The 15,246-nt window shown below is 37.9% G+C and overlaps 1 protein-coding gene across 1 annotated transcript in view; it reads right to left on the reverse strand.

Moving 5' to 3' along the window:
• Window positions 1-15,246, reverse strand: part of LOC148123058 (uncharacterized) — a 79,372-nt gene that overhangs the window by 11,602 nt on the left and 52,524 nt on the right. The gene's annotated exons all lie outside the window — the stretch shown is intronic.

Genomic DNA, 15,246 nt, shown 5'->3' on the forward strand with positions numbered 1-15,246 from the left:
GCTTCTCTCTGACTGTACCCTCTTTCTCTCAGCTTTCCCCCACTTAGTACTGTTCTGTCCTTGCCATAGACTCAAAGCAGTTTTTTATTCATTAATGGCAAGCACAACACACAGAGGGGACCCCCAAATCACCTCTCCTTTTCTATTTAAATAAAAAGGAAGGTTTTTAATTTAACATAGTAAAATTATATATAACAAAACAATAATCGCAGTTGCAGTATTTATGTCTATTTTATCTTTTATCATAACTAAGGAAAACTGTAACTATAAATTCTTCAACTCTATCAATGACTCCAGAAAGATATAATATTACCTAAGTAAACAGGAAGCACATTGTAAGCAACTTCCTAAACTCTGGAATTGACAGAGACACCTTGCTACCTGAACAGTCATCCAAAGATTTTCTGTACCACTGTGACATCCACCTTCATCCTACTGGCCCATGAAGCAGGAAATTTCAAGGACAGTTCCACCTGTATTGGAAGTTTGTTAGTCACTTTCTTCTGTATCCCAAAGAATGTATAGCAGACTCTTTCATGTAGCAGGAACCCTAAACCTCGGGTTTCACCTTTAGGCAAGTTCAGCAGTCATTTCTCTGTGGGTTCTGCATGTCCAGTTAAGTAGTCCAGGCAAGAGCAGTTTCTTGCCCCAAATGGATAACAAACTCTATAAAAGACTCTTCAATTCCCATTATCCTCTTGAAGTAGTTTTGTGCAACCAGGAGAAGATGTGTCTTACTGTCATGGAATGTCTTAAGTTCTTGAACATTTTAAATGCCATATTCTGAAGGTCTCTGAAAGATTTGAAGACTACCTATCTAACTGAAATATATTTCTATTCATCTAAAACTCTAGCAAACAGAACTACAAGCTTAACTATTATAGATGACTTTATTTACCTATATTTCTTAATTATAAATTACATTTTTAAATAAACTGCACAAACACAATATCTTAATCAATAGCAGAAATATACAAATAACAAAATTGACCTTAAGTTTGTATCAATGAACCAAGAACCATACCAATGCAAATCCCTATGCATATCCTCCTTTTTATGTAAAAGAATATTTATAAACAATATTTGGAAATATAGGTATAGTTCTGTCCAAACTTTTTTCTGATGTGTACTGGGTGAAGTAATTTTTGAGGGGTGTTTAAGGCAATAGTTCAAGGGGTCTTGATCCATCAAACCATATTTTTCTGGAAGCAGTCCACAGGTTCTCATCCCCTTTGGAAACAAAAGAAGAACTTCTTTTCCAAAGCAACATATGCTTAGACTCAAATTTTGAATTCAAGAAACCCTTGAAATACATATGTTGGCTTAGCTTAGCAGTCCCCAGAATCAAATGTCTCTCTGCAGTCAAAAAATTCCAAGATAACAAGATAATATGCATAATCCAACCTCTCTTTGTATATTTCATCTTTATGTGGCTTTTCTTACTCTATTACTTATTAACACTCCTTTAATCTATGACTGTCTGTACTCTGACTCTTTAAAGACTTTGTTCTAAATTTTATGAACCATTTACTTCCATTATAACTCTATATACTCTTTTTCTTTACTCTCCCCAGTCTACATACATTTATCCAACACTGTGACCCATTTAGTGGTCTTAAATGATTGAATCTGTCCTATTGTGTATCTGTAATTCTTTACTATCCAGGAGCAGTTCTTAAAATGCTAAGTCCTTCTTCCAAACTTAAGCTGCAGCATTTATAGGGTATATATGGTATTTTCTGTTTGTTTCACACAGTCCAGCATGTCATGGTAGAGCTGTCCGCTGCCTCTGAGAGCCATGCTCACAGTCCCATTCTCAGACACACAGCCAGTCCTTGACACCATTAAGCAAGCGGCAGCATTTTGCTCACAAACCATACTCAAATGCTCTGTAGCTGTACTTCCTACCTGAAAGAGTCAGAGTTTGCACTGGCTGCCAGCCCAGAGAGCCAGAATTTCAAAAAGGCACAGCTGTTTTCCATTTTCACAGTCCAGTCTGAATGATTACATATACAAAATATCCCTTACAGAAGGCTCAAGAAACCTTCATAACTGAGGCTTACAGTTGGTAAGATGTTCTATTTTATTTCCCATGTTCATATAGCATATTGCAACAAACAAGTAAACCAATTTCATAATAACCCAAGGATTATACACTATGACCACACCTCCATCTTCCATATTTTCAGTGATGTAAAAGACTCCTCATCCTCAGAGAAACAGAGGGTTGAGGATAACTTGAGGGAATTAGATAGTCAGGATGAGGGAAGGACAGAGATGAAAGTAAGGAAAGAGGTATCTTGATTGAGAGAGCCATTATACGGTTAGAAGAAACCTGGCTCTAGAGAAATTCCCAGGAGTCCACAAGGTTGACTCCAGGTAAGAACCCTAAGCAACAGAGGAGAAGGGGCCTGATTTTGATTTGCTCTGTAGTCAGACTAATGAATGTCTTAAACATCACCATAGAACCTTCTTAGGGCAACTGATGTAAAGAGAGGCAAAGTCCCACTTCGAAATACTGGACTGAGCTCCCAAAGTAGAGTTGAAGAGTGTGCTGAATGAGGAAACACTATTTCCCTGCTACATGCATACTCACCATCTACAGAGCCTCAGAAATCAGGAGAGTATTCACTCCTGGGTTGGTTACACAGATACTCAGGAAAATGTGGGGTTTAAAAATGCTGAGTTTCACCCTTGTTGTGTTCCACTGGTCTGTTCAGCAATCAAGTTACCCAGTGTGATCTTGGGCTATGCTGGGCTATGCTGGGCTACATACTCAACCAAGCCAAAGTAGAAATGGGGGAAAGGAAGGCTGAACTCAAACAGAGATCAGAGTCCTATAAAGCTAATCATGACCTCCACCATGCTTTACTGGCAAAGTTCACAAAGATGTTGGGGTTGCTACTTAGATTAATGAGTGGAAACTGTCAAAAGAAGCACAAGTGAAAGCAATTTCATGTCAACAGGTAGTTATTTGTGACTTTGAAATTTTGAGAGAACCACAAATTAACACTCCACACTCTCTGCTGTAGGGAACATCTCTGGAATGAGAAAAAAAGAAAAAGAAAAAATATGAGGGTGACCATATTAGTGCCCCTCAACTTCAGGAAAGCCCTCCATGCAAACTGATGTGGAAATTATGAGTGAGCAGAGTGATTCCCACTCTATGCCTCTAAAGGAACTTATCAAACAAGATTTAAAAGAAGCATTTTTGAAATAGATGAAAACAGAAATATGATATTCCTTTTAAGAAGGTACCACCACATATCTCAAATAGAAGAAAAGTTCTAAGGGTTATTTCCTCTAATTTATAACGCCATGTATTACATATGTGGGGGGGGAATGGGAGACACATCTGTGAGCTTTTGTCTGCAGAGTAGCAGAGGATCTAGACAGCAGAACCCCAGCCTTATACAGGATCTACATTTCCCCAGTCCCAGGAACCTTCCCATTCACCTCATTGAGCTTAAGTGAAAAAATGGACTTTGACAAATGTAACTAATCTGTTTTTAAGAAAATGAATTGGCATCTTCTATAACAATAATATGAAAAATTAATGATAAAGACCTCTGTGGGATTTTCAGTTGCATGGAAGGACTAATACGCTTCCTATGCACATAATACCATAAGTCAAATATAATGAGCTAGAAATTCAATGTTAGACATGTTCCTACGTGTAGTACACCAAAGGACTGTGGTTTCCACAACTGAAAGATAGTAATTATGTGACTTTACAAACAGCATGCAATTCTAATGGAAATTTCTACAACTCTGGAGAACTGAATCCCCTGGGTAATATACCTCATATATCTTAATTAAATATTTGAAAATTCTGTGTAAGCTTGCATTTTAAGTCTAAATTATATTTATGCATGTTTATCGTTTTAAATCCAAATTATTTTTCACAAGCAATGCCTTTTGTAACTATCCTTGCAGCTGTGTTTTCTTAGGCTACTGTGTGCCTAAATTTCTTTTTTATTTTTTTTTATTTTTTTTATTTTTTTTGAAAGTAATTTTATTAAATTATAAAAGTTTCCATTTACGCCCATCTTCCCAACACCCTCCCACTCCTCCCACTCCCTCTCCTCCTCCCTCTTCGTCCCTAAGGGCAGTCAGGGTTTCCTGCCCTGTGGGAAGTTCAAGTTCCTCCCCCCTCCCTCCAGGTCCAGGAAGGTGAGTATCCAAACAGACTGGATCCCAAAAATCCAGTATATGCAGAGGAAACAAGTCCCAGTGTCATTGTCAATGGCTTTTCAGAAAGACTCCGTGCCAACCACATTCAGAGAATCCGGCCACATTCAGAGAATCTGGTTGGATCACGTCCTCGTTCAGTCCCAGTCCTACTGGCCTTGGTAAACTCTCATTAGATCCGTCCCCTTGTATCAGTGGGTGATAGCATCCCTCGCAGTCCTGATTTCCTTTTTCATTTTCTTCGTCCTTCTGCTCCTCATTTGGACCTTGGGGGTCTCAGTCCGGTGCTCCAATGTGGGACTCCGTCTGTATCGCCATCCATCGTCAGATGAAGGATCTATGGTGATAAGCAAAATATTCATCAGTATGGTTATGGGCCAAGGCCGGTTCAGGCACCCTCTCCTCTGTCCAGAGAACAATCTGGGGATCTCCCCTTGGACCTGTGATCCCATATATTATCAAGTCACCTGTAAACCCTAAAATGACTCCCTTAGTTGAAATATATTCTTCCCTGATCCCATATTCATCCTTCCTCCCATCCCGGTCCACCGACCTTTCCCCATTCCTCCCCTACTCCCTTCTCTCTAACCCTCTCCCTTTCCAACGACCCTCCCAACCCCCCCCCATGCACCCGAGTTTACCTGGGACTCTTGTCTATTTCCTACCTCCTGGTGGATAGCTAAATAATCTTCATCAGGTTCATCTTCTTATTTAGCTTCTCTAGGATCACGAATAATAGGCTCAAAGACCTTTAATTATGGTTAGAATCCACTTATGAGTGAATACGTTTTTCACCATTCTTTGAATCATGGCTGACCATTGCTCTGTCTGGTGTTATCTCCATTTTTATAAGCAGCAGAGGGTAAGATGTAATGAATCACTGAGGTAAGTGAGATGAGGTCTCCAGCTCTTCTTCGTGACCCTAACCAGTCACCAAGTTTTGTTTTTAACACGTGTCTTTTTCTGCAGTGAATAGGTTCATTTAATGATGTTAGGATTCACATAGTAGCGTTTTATTTGTTTCGTTGTACTGAGGAAAACTGGTGAAGATCATCAGATACCTTGTTTATTATTTCTTCTTGATGTTAGACCATGTGACAAAATGACTTAATGCCGACAATCTGCATGTAGGGAGGACCTTGTCATAGTGTATAATCTGAAGTATAATTCAACTTCTTTTTTTTTTGGTTTTTCAAGGCAGGGTTTCTATGCAGCTTTGGACCCTGTCCTGAAACTAGATCTTGTAGACAAGGCTGGCCTCAAACTCACAGAAATCTGCCTGCCTCTGCCTCCCAAGTGCTGGGATTAAAGGCATGTGCACAAACACCCAGCTCTGAAGTATAATTTAGTCTTTGCTGTGACTACCACCTAGTGTCCCAATGGAAGGTTGGATTTGTTTGTTTTTCTTGCTTCTTCAACACTTTAAGCATGATTTGTTCCAACCTTGAGCTTTTTCTTGGTTTTTATCTTTCTATTTCTGTCTCCATTGTCATCTAATTTTCTTGTAGCTTTCTATGTAGTAGCTTTCTGTGAACTTTTCCCTCAATCATTTCCTCAAACATTTACTTTTGCCTGTTTTTCCTCTTAGAAGAAGCAGATTTATTTTTATCTCTAATAGACAGAACCTGAAACAACCTGGATACATCTCAACCGATGAAAATGTGTCACAATTCTTCGAAAATATATCACATTTACACATTAGAGTACTACTCAGTGGTTAAAAAAATGACATCTAGAAATTTGCATGCAAGTGGATGGACCAAGAATAAAACCATCCTGAGTGAGGTAACCAAGACCCAGAAAGATGAACATGTTATGGCCTCAAACATAAGTGGGTACTTGCTGTAAAGCAAAGGATATCACATCTGTATCATGATCCTAGAAAGGCTAAGTAACAAGATGAACCCTAAGAAAAACATACAGAGATCCACGTGAGAAGGACAAATAAACAATATCACCTGACAAAATTGGAGCATGAGGGTGGAGTGAGGGCAGAAGGTGAAGATGAGGAGAGAAGGAAAGGTTGGAGGAGAACTTGAGAGGAAGGGCAGAGATGGAGAGCAAAGAAATATATCTTGATTGAGGGAACCATTAAAGGGCTAGCAAAAAACCTGGCACTAAAGAATTTCCCAGGAATCCACAAGGATGACCCCAGCTAAGACTCTAAGCAATAAAGGAGATGGTGCCCTTACAAAACTCTTCACAGACCTGGAGAGAATAATAATCAACTTTATAAGGAAAAACAAAAATTCCACAATGGCCACAACAATTCATTACAATAAAAGAACTTCCAGAGGCATTACTATACCTGACATCAAACTCTATTACAGAGTCACTGTAATGAAATAACTGAAGGCCTTGGATCTTCCCCAAAGCATTGTGCCTTACCCTCTCTTTGGAGTGGATTTTGGGGTGGGGTGTGGAGTAGGTGGAGGGATTGTGAGGAGGGAAGGCAGTGGGAACTGGGATTAGTGTCTGAAATGAAAAAGATAGTTTGTTTTTTTCAATTATAAATAAAAATTATTATTTTTTTATTTTTCAATGACTTTTTCAAAGTTTAAAGCTCTCACAGTTTTAGGTTAGTCTTGTATATAGAGCAAGTACCAAAACAGTCAGGGCTGCACAGAGAAACCCTGTCTTGAAAATACCAAAAATGAAAACAGAAAATAAAGGAAGGAATGAAGGGAGGGAGAGAGAAAGAAAGAGAGAGAGAGTCAGAGAAAGATGGAAAAAAGATAAATCTCTAATACAAAGCTAAATTTTGATTCTATCATTCTTATTATGTTTTGGGCAATCAATCATGTATTACATTGCATATGTTTTCAATTAGCAACTGAGAGTGATGATCTATTTTCTTGAAGAGACGTAATAGTAGGAGCCTCAAGTATTAGCTTGCGATAATAGATTCATATTCCCTGATATTTTTATGTGATGTTTACAATAACGACATGAGAGAATTTGACTTGGCCACTTGGAGAGCAAATGGATGATGAGAGCATATGGAAAAACATGAAATGTTCTTTATCTTATTGAATATTAAAATGTTGTTTTAATAGTGAAAACATAATGAATTCAATTATATGCTTTTAATTAATGGCAGAAGTACAACTGACTATGTTCTGCCTACAAAATGTACTAAAACAATTACTTGATGTTCACAATCCGGGAAAACTGAAAAACTTCAATATAGAATGTGCTCAATTGACTTTCACATTGTCCATGAAAAACATTTGACTTATAATACCTCCTAGAAAAGGTATTATTCCTAGATTCAAATATAAGCTTAGTTATTATCAATATTCTATTCATTGCTGTTGAGATGTTTCAATACATAAAGACACTTGCTTCCACGGATGAGTACCTGAGTTCTGGACTCAGAGCTACAAGTTTGAGGGAGAGAACCAACACTTTCAAGTTGTCTTCAGACCTCCACATAAGTGTTATGACATGTGTATGCCTCCATTCCCCACACGAAATAAAACAAGGGTAGGCATAATTTGAAAAATATTTTCACTAAGGTAAACTTTATTCTGTATAATAAAATCTGATATTTTTATTCTTGTTTCATTTTATAGTAATGTAAATATAGTACAAATGTGACACTGACTGCACAAAGACTTTTACTGTTGTATTTTGAATCTGCCAATGTTTTTTTTTTAACTTTAAGGCTTCTTTTTATCATATGTTTGTGTGTTTATGCCTGTATGTCTGTGAGTGTGCACATATGCACTCACACATGCAGTACACGGTGTTCTTGTAGAGGTCAAAAAAATAACTTGTAAGAGTTGATTCTTTCCTTCCACCATGTGGGTCTAGGGGAATCTCAGGTCAGTAGACTTGAAAGCAAGTGCCTTTAACTACTTTAACCAACTGATCCATGTCACTAGAAAGAGGCTCTTTCTTATTCTTGTTTCAAAGGCAGGAAGGTCTGTTTTTGTTGTTGTTGCTATTTGTTTTGTCTTTAATTTTGTATAAAGTTATTGGGAGGAGACTTTAAAATACATACACTTGTTAAATCTTGATATTTTATCTCTGAAGTATTTGACAATTAATTGAACAAACATTTTGACATATATATTTCAGATCCTAGAAAAGTCCAGTAACTAAAGCTGTATAATTAAAATAAATTGTTATTGTACCAAGACAATGCTTATATTTTTACTCTAATATAAATAATATTTAAAGTTCTCTTATTAAGAAAGGAGACACAGAATAATTCTATATTGCCCTAATATCTGTGAACCACTTGATACTATCCAAAATCTGAGACAGCTTAAGGAAACAGTGAGCAAGGATTATAAGCACAGTTAATTAATTAATTTTGAAAAGAAAACGAACAATCTTTTTGCATTATAAATACCAGTCCAAGTTTCCACTACCTCCCATCCTTACATTCCCTTCACATACACTCCCACACCAACCTCATTCACTTCTCAGAGAGAGTAAGGCACATGTCTTTGGTGGAACATCTAAAGCCCTCTCTACCATATCCGTCAGGTTCTATGAGAGCAACAATAAATAAATGGGACCTCCTGAAACTGAGAAGCTTCTGTAAAGCAAAGAAATAGTCAATAAAAGAAAAAGGCAGCCTACTTGTTGGGAAAAGATCTTCACCAACTCCACATCACACAAAGGACTGATCTGAAAAATAAAAAAAAATAACTCAATAAATTTGACATCAACATTCTAAATAACCCAGTTAAAAATGGGGTGCTGAACTGAACAGAGAATTATTGACGAAGAATCATAAATGAACAAATGATACATAAGGTAATGTTCAAAATTTTTAGCCATTAGGGAAATGTAAGTCAAAACAACTCTTAGATACCATCTTACACCTCTCAGATTGGTTAAGATCAAAATCACCAATGATAGCTTAAGCTGGAGAGGATGTGGAGTAAAAAGAACAGTCATCTATTGCTGGTGGGAATTCTAACTTGTACAACCATTCTACCTTAGGATTAAGCAATACCACTATTGTGCATATAACCAAAAGATGCTCAATCATACTACAAAGGTTTCGTTCAACCATGTTCATAGCAACATTACTTGTAATAGCCAGAACCAGGAAACATCCTAGATGCCCCTCAACCGAAGAAAAGATAAAAAGAAATGTGGCACATTTACACAAAATTTGCTACTCAGTGTTAAAAAAAATGACATCTTGAAATTTGCATGACAATGGATGGAATTAGAAAACACTATCCTGAGTGAGGTGCCCCAGATCCAAACAGATGAATATGGTGTGTATTCACTCATAGGTGGATACTAGCTATAAACAAAGGATATTGAGCCTACAGTTCATGATCGTAGAGAAGTTAAGTAATATAGTGAACCCTAAGAAAAACATACATAGATCCACCTAGAAAGTCAAAATAGACAAGATCGCCTGACAAAATTGAGAACAATGGAGTTGGAGGAGATGGGAAAAAGGAAGAGGAAAAGGAGGAGAGAAGGGGGTGAGGAGTACTTGAGGTAATGGAATAGTCAAAATGGAGAAAGAACAGAGATGAGAGCAAGAAAAGGGATAATTGATGGAGCCATTATAGGGTTAGCAAGAAACCTGTATGTGGAGAAATTCCCAGGAATTCTCACCGATGACTACAGTTAAGATCCTAAGCAATAGAAGAGAGGGGGCTCAAACTTGACTTGCCCTGTAGTCAAACTGATGAATATCTTAAATATCACCATAGAAACTTCATCCAGCAACTCATGGAAACAGAGGTTGAGACCAGCATTGGAGCACTAGACTGAGAACCCAAAATCCAGTTGAAGAGTTGGAAGAATGAGAATATGAGCAAAGAGGTCAAGAACATGAGGGGTACACACACTGAAACAGTCTACCTGTACTAATGGGAGCAAGCCAATTCTAGCCAGGCTAGGAAGGAATAAGCATACGACCTAGCTAGTCTCTGTGAATGTGGTTCTCAGTTGCATGGCTGGGGCAGACTAGGGGTCATTGGCAGTGGCACCAGGATTTACCCCTACTACATGTACTCACACTTAGGGAACCTATTCTCTTTGGATGATACCAGGCTTAGTCTGGATATGGTAGGACAAATATAATATAGACCTCCAAATCAATATGCCTTACCCTACCTGAGGATTTGATGGGGGCCGGGTGGGAGGGTTTATGGAGGGAATGAGAGGAGGGGAGGAAATGGGAACTTGCATGGGTATGTATAATGAAATACAATAATTTGTTTTCTTTTCTAATATATATATGTGTGTGTGTGTGTGTGTGTGTGTGTGTGTGTGTGTGTGTGTGTATCACATTATAAAGGCTGTATCCCATAGATATAGATATGCAGGATTGCAATATGCAGAAAACTTCCACAATATTTACATTTTTGATGGTTTGAATTTATGGAAGGTCATAATGTAATTTTGTGGGGGGTTCTAAGAACACTAGGACTAGAAAAATAATAATCCACATGGTGAAAGTAGGAAAAAATCCTAAACTACTGGACTCAGTAGCTTGTGTTGTTTCAAACTTCTCGAATTTGATCCTGAATTGTAGCAAGATTCAAGGTACTGTAAGGACAACATTCAGCATGTCCCTTCACCAGATTGGGTTCTATAGTTATATTCTGACATCCAACAACAATAATCATGTCTTATGAATTGAATGCTGTAAGGACCTCTCACTCTTTCTTCCTGAAGATTCTTTCACAGTTCCTAAAAGCATTAATATGTATGCATCATTTTTTTTCATTTTATGAGACAGGGATTTTTTGTGTTGCTTTGGAGCCTATCCTGGAGCTTGTAGACCAGGCTGGCCTTAAACTCACAGAGATGCGCCTAACTCTGCCTCCTGATGTCTGGGATTATATTTGTGCACTACCACCACCTGGCTGAGTATGCATCATGTTGACTGTTTTTGACACTTTGAATATTAAGTGTTTCTAGTCTTCCTCCTGGGAGGTTGATATGACCTGTCATACAGATAGGACAGGGATAATAAGAGTGAAATATCCACCAGCAGTATCACTTGTCAGGGTTGAAAACATAGTTTACATGACATCAATTCACACAATGTTACTATTCTGTATGTTTTCATGGCTGTCCATTGGTTCTTAGACAACCAGTTTATGTGCTGTTTTCTGAGGAAGGCCACCTCCCCACTCCCTGCTTTCCTAAATGTCGAGAGTTCTTTGGTGTTGTTGCATTGTAGCTTTTGGCCAGGTTTGTTTTTGAATCCCCACTTTTATGATAAAAGCCTTGGAGATAATATTCCAATGTGTACTATGGATATGCTTATGGATATACATAAGCATAATAAAGGAAGCTTACAACAAGCCTATAACCAACAAAAAAATTAAATACAGAGAAAATCAAAGACATCTAATAAAAGTAGGAAGAAAACAAAGCTGTCCAGTATCTCTACTCCTAGTCAATTCAGTACTTGAAGTGTTAGCTAGAGCAAAATATAACTGAAGGAGATCAAAGGAATACAAGTTGGAAAAGGAGAAGAAAAAGTTTAATTACTTGCATGTAGTATTATTTTGTTTATAAGTGACCTCAAATCTCTGCCAGGAAGTCCTATCTACAGTTGATAAATGTCATCAGCAATATGACTGAATATAAGATTATCTTTAAAAGGTCAATAGGCCTTCTAAATACTAAAGACAAACTTACTGAGAAAGAAATCAGGGGAAAGCATCACTTAACAATAGTCAAAAAATCCATTTTCTTGGACTACCCTAACAAAGCAAGTGAAAGACTTGTGTGACTAAAATGTCAATATTTTGAAGAAAGAAATTAAAAAAGAAATCAGAAGCGGGAAAGGTCTCCCACACTCATGGATCAGTAGAATTAGCATAGTAAAAATAGAAATCCAAGCAAAAGAAATCTACAGGCTCACCTCAATACCCTTCAAAATCTGAACACATTTCTTTATATACCTTGAAAGGACAATACTCAAAATAATATGAAAAGAAACAAAACACCCCAGGATAACTAAAACAATCCTGAACAAAAAAAGAACTTCTGAACATATGATGATCCTGAATTTGAACCTGTACTACAGAGGTTCAGTAAGCAAAGCTATCCAGTATCTGCACGAATACAGACATGTTAATAAACAGTATTGAATCAAAAACCCAGCCATATCCCACACATATATGAATAACTGATATTTATAAAGAAACCATAAATATACAATAAAGAAAAGAAGCATCTTCAATAAATGGTGGTGGTCTAATCATATGTCATCATGTAGAATTAAATAAATAGATTCATATTTATCACGTGGCACAATTGATAGGCCCGTTGAAGCAAAAACCAAATCATAGAATCAGACACACTGTATGTCTTAGAAGAGAAATTAGGGAATAACCTTTGAAACACTGGCACTTTAAACAGTTTTCTAAGCAGAATATCATTAGCAAGGTCCCTTGAACATTAAATTTTTCATAATGAAACTAAAAAGCTTTTTATTTTAATTTTATTTTTTTAAAAATAAAACAAACTATCTTTTTATTATAGATACCAATCCAAGTTCTCACTCCCTCTCCTCTTCCCATCCCCTCCACTTAAACCCCCACCTCCCATTCACTCCACAGAGAGGGTAAGGCACATTGCTTTTGGGAAGGTTCAAGCCCCTCCCCTCTATATCGAGGCTGAACAATTATCCTTCCATAGAGAATACGTTTCCAAAAAGCCAGTACAAGCAGCAGGAACAAATTCTACTGGGACAGCCAGTGGCCCCTCAGTCTGCCCCAGTCATGCAACTGTCAACCACATTCAGAGGGACTAGTTTAGACCTATGCATGTACCTTCCTATATGGCTGCTGACTTGTGAGACCAGCATCCACCAAACCAGGGCATGTGAGAAAATCCATGAATGTGGTGATAATTTAGAAAAAGTTTTTATCTAGTAGTTACATCTTCTTTATCTGAGGGGAAAACCAGAAGTACAGATGTGTTCCTATCGTAAGTTTATCCAAACTTCAATTGGGAAAAAATTAACTCTGTAAAATCTCCCTGCTTCTCTCTAATTAGCACTGACCACTTCTCTTTGCTCTCTCCATCTCTCTCCAAGTGTCCTGTTGCAGCTTATCTGCTCTGTTGCCTCTGCTCTCTGCTGTCCTGGCTCTCTCTGCTCTCCTTTCTCTGCTCCCACAAAGCCAAACTCTGTAAAAGTGTAAGGTTCATTTTTTGGGGCAAACACTTCTCCAAAACTATGATAAGGCAATGACAGGTGGGAATAATATTTAGAAACTCCTACCTGATTTCCAGCCTGGTGTTGACCCTGGGATCCATGATACAAAGTTTGTCTGGGGATTGGCAGCTGACACAAAGGAATGGAGATGGATTAGAAGGAAGGCTGAGAGGATCAGTAGAAAGGAGTAAAGCTGGGTCTGCTCAATTATGTTTCTTAATTGCTTGCTGCTAATATCCAAAATAGACAGGAAAAATTTGAAAGCCAATGGATGGAACTAGAAAAATTCATCTTGAGATAATCCAGACTCAGAAAGATAAATACAGTAAGTATTCACTTCTAAGTGGATATTAACCATGAAATAAATAATAAGCAAACTACAATCCTTATAATCAGAGAAATTAGCTAAAGAGAAAGGTCAAAGGGAGACACTTAGATTTCCCTGGGAGGGGGAAAATAGAAAAAAATATTGCAATCAGACGTGGGGCAGGTGGGGACAGAAGCAGAAACCCTCATTAGGATCACCTTCATAAATTCTAAGAAGTTTCTTCTGTACTCAAATGCACCCAAATTACAGTTGTCTCTCAATATACTCTCTCCATCCCAACTACCCCAACAAATTAACTGCCACTTCTTTCCTCATCTACTTCTGTGCCCACCTGCCACAAGTCTGCTTGCAGTAGTTTTTCTATGTGTCTCCCTTTGACCTTTCTCCTTTTTTTCTAGTTCCATCCATTGGTCTTCAAATTTCATGATGTCATTTTGTTAAAGTGCTGAGTAATACTCCATTGTGTAGATGTATCACATTTCCTTTATCCATTCTAGTTTTTTTTTCCAATTTCTGACTATTATGAGCAAAGTCATAATGAACATAGTTGAACAAGTGTCCTTGTGATAGGATTGAGCAACCATTGTGCATTTGCCCAAGAGTGGTGTACCTGGGTCTGGAGGAAGACCCGTTACCAATTTCCTGAGTAATGCCATATAAATTTCCATGGTGACTGTACAAGTTTGTGCTCCCACCTGTAATGGAGGAGTGTTCTTGTGCCAACATCCTTGCCAGCATGAGCTGTCATTTATGTTTTTGATCTTAGGCATTCTGACAGGTGTAAGTCATTCTGACAGTTGTAAGAAGGAATCTGAGAGTAATTTTGGTTTGCATTTTCCTGATGGCTAAGGATGCTGAATATTTCTTTAAGTGTTTCCTAGTCATTAGATATCTCTGTTAAGAATTCTTTATCTAGATCTCTACCCCATTTTAATTGGATTATTTGTTTTCTTGATACCTAATTTCTTGAGTTCTTTATATATTCTGAATATTAGTCCTTTATTGAATGTGGAGACTGTGATGAATTTTCTCATTCTGTAGTCTGCTGTTTTGACCTATTCACATGTTCTTTGCCCTACAGGTGCTTTTCATTTTCATATGGTCCTATGTATTAATTGTGCTGGAACAGGCCCTTATTCTGCAGCTCCCTAATGTAAGAGTCATGGTTTAGGAGTGAGAGGTTGAAAGGCATCTCCAAAATCCAAACTTGCAGCTCAGCAGTTTCCCTCTGCTGTGGGTACACTGTGCTCATGCATTTCAAAGGCCAATTTCATTGCTTTGCTATAGCAGGATCTCAATGAGCAATCGTGATTGGACACTGGAATAGAACTAATGTACTGCAGAGGGAAGTTCCTTTATTTCCAGAGCCCTTCTTCATTACATTCTCTTAAATCTGGATGTTAGCATGAAGTCAAAATCATAAAGACAGGAGTAGAAAAGGCCATTCACATCCAAGGTACTACCCTTCTATGTAGACCTGCCTGGATGCGAAACCACTGTGTAACCAAGGCTACTGGAACGTGGGGAAATTCATCTCTGCATGTGAGTTCTGGAGTCACCGGAG

Source organism: Myodes glareolus, chromosome 2 (assembly GCF_982192425.1).
Source record: "Myodes glareolus chromosome 2, mMyoGla1.1, whole genome shotgun sequence".
NCBI lineage: Eukaryota > Metazoa > Chordata > Mammalia > Rodentia > Cricetidae > Myodes > Myodes glareolus.